At 52.4% G+C, this 1,833-nt stretch overlaps 1 non-coding gene across 1 annotated transcript; it reads right to left on the bottom strand.

The window, feature by feature from the left end:
• Positions 1-430: 430 nt before the first annotated feature.
• trnai-aau lies at positions 431-504 on the bottom strand. Its single transcript has one exon. It is a non-coding gene; the product is annotated as a tRNA-Ile (tRNA).
• Between the last annotated feature and the right edge of the window lie 1,329 nt (positions 505-1,833).

Consider the following 1,833-nt stretch of genomic DNA (forward strand, 5'->3'; position numbering starts at 1 on the left):
ATGATTTCCCCCATGGGTAGGACAAGGCAGCAGGTCCTGAACTACCCCAGATGGAATGGGAATCAAACTCCATGCTGTTAGAACTTAGACTTAGACTTAGAACAGTACAGCACAGAACAGGCCCTTCGGCCCTCGATGTTGTGCCGAGCAATGATCACCCTACCTAAACCCACGTAACCCATATACCCATAACCCAACAATCCCCCCATTAACCTTACACTACGGGCAATTTAGCATGGCCAATCCACCTAACCCGCACATCTTTGGACTGTGGGAGGAAACCGGAGCACCCGGAGGAAACCCACGCACACACGGGGAGGACGTGCAAACTCCACACAGACAGTGACCCAGCCGGGAATCGAACCTCGGACCCTGGAGCTGTGAAGCATTGATGCTAACCACCATGCTACCGTGAGGCCCAAAACATTACTGGCCCGTACGGGGATCGAACCCGTGACCTTGGCGTTATTAGCACCACGCTCTAACCAACTGAGCTAACCGGCCGTATATAAATGTTGGCAACATTCTCATCCTGACCGGCTGTCTAACCAGCTGAACCAACCGGCACTCCAAGGGGTCAAAGGGGCAGTGGCAACATGCACTTTGGGTGGAGCTTTCCAGCACTGGGCATTATGGCCGTTCTCACAGTCAGGGTGTGAAAACTTGGAGAGCCGTTTGCTTTTAATGGCTTTCCAAATGTTCCTGTCCCAGCGGCGAAAATACCACCCTTTCACTCACATGTCTTAGTCCAGAGCAACATCAAGAGTCACTGTCCTCCAATCCACTCCACTGCCTCCAGATCCCAAAGTCCCTGTACCCTTCTCGACCCAGTGGCTGGGACGTTGTCCTCCAGCTAACTCCCAGCCTGGGACGGAGACAATCTCCATGGGCTAGAGAAAATATCTCCAAAGGCTTAGAGGGCCGAGATTCACCTACTGGACTGGTTTTAAAAAAGCAAAGCCAGAGTCAGAATGCGCCAAAGAATCTAACCCAATATCTCCTTATGTGGTTCCCCATCGTGCTTTGTTTTATATTTCTCCCGTTTCATTGTGGTTCAGGTGCTATATAAATGTATGTTGGTGCTGTTGTTAAGATCGGCCCCTTCTAGGGCAGCACAGTGGCGCAGTGGTTAGCACTGCCGTTTCACGGCACCGAGGTCCCAGGTTTGATCGCGGCTCTGGGTCACTGTCCATGTGGAGTTTGCACATTCTCCACGTGTTTGCGTGGGTTTCGCCCCCACAATCCAAAGATGTGCAGGCTAGGTGGATTGGCCATGCTAAATTGCCCCTTCATTGGAAAAAATGAACTGGGTAAATTTTTTTAAAAAGATAGGTCCGTTCTCTTCTTTTTTTCTCTTAATTTCCTCCCTCCCTCCCTGAAGTCACTGGGTTGGATTCTCCCCGGTAGTGGAGTTCCTGACGTGGCGGAGAATTCAATGTTAGCTAAAAATACGTCAATCCCATTCCAATGTTCCAGTTTCCCGCTGGTGGCGGCATCGAGGTTCACGGGAGAATGCGAGTGGGTCAAAATGACCCAAATTCATCCTATTAACGAGCTGGGTACTCCGGATTCTCCAAGCCGGCGTGATGCTCCGGCCCTCCGGGTTGGGATTCACGTGGGTATGGATTGGTGCAGGTATTTTCCAGCGTGGCCCTGACGCAGTGGGCCAAGGGATGAACTATTTTAGGGAGTTGCCCCCAAAGTCTGGCGGAGGTCCACCCTCCCCCCCCCCTCACACACGATGCCAACCCTGTCTGCCCCTGTCAGACTTCCCCACCGCCCCCCCAACCCCAACGGAGACCCTCCCCCCAATAAAGGACCCAAACCAGAGAT

Source organism: Scyliorhinus canicula, chromosome 5, assembly GCF_902713615.1.
Source record: "Scyliorhinus canicula chromosome 5, sScyCan1.1, whole genome shotgun sequence".
NCBI lineage: Eukaryota > Metazoa > Chordata > Chondrichthyes > Carcharhiniformes > Scyliorhinidae > Scyliorhinus > Scyliorhinus canicula.